Here is a 264-nt window from a genome sequence, read left to right as displayed (position 1 = left end):
CATGCCGCAGGTGCTGCTGCTGCTGCTGCTGCTGTTGCTGTTGCAGCTGCTGCTGCTGGCTCCTGCTGATGGCAGCTCAGCCTATGAGTGGCATCCGCGCACAGCCTTTGTGTCTGCTTCCATTACTGCAGCAGCAGCAGCAGCAGATGCTGCTGCTGCTGCTGCTGCGACTGCTGCTCTTACTCCTACTCCTCCAAAGTGTACTTACTTAGGCTGTTTCTGGTGTGTCCTGCGTCTGCAGCAGCCGCCGCCGCCGCCGCCGCC

At 61.4% G+C, this 264-nt stretch overlaps 1 protein-coding gene across 1 annotated transcript in view; it reads right to left on the bottom strand.

The window, feature by feature from the left end:
- Positions 1-264, bottom strand: part of EMH_0077110 (uncharacterized protein) — a gene marked incomplete at both ends in the record, with an annotated part of 3,528 nt that overhangs the window by 2,410 nt on the left and 854 nt on the right. The gene's annotated exons all lie outside the window — the stretch shown is intronic.

The sequence above is a fragment of the Eimeria mitis genome, genomic scaffold (assembly GCF_000499745.2).
Source record: "Eimeria mitis Houghton genomic scaffold, Emh_scaff4700, whole genome shotgun sequence".
In the NCBI taxonomy this organism is placed as follows: domain Eukaryota; phylum Apicomplexa; class Conoidasida; order Eucoccidiorida; family Eimeriidae; genus Eimeria; species Eimeria mitis.
The sequence above is the reverse complement of the archived record's forward strand: the minus strand, read 5'-3'. Positions and strand labels throughout refer to the sequence as shown.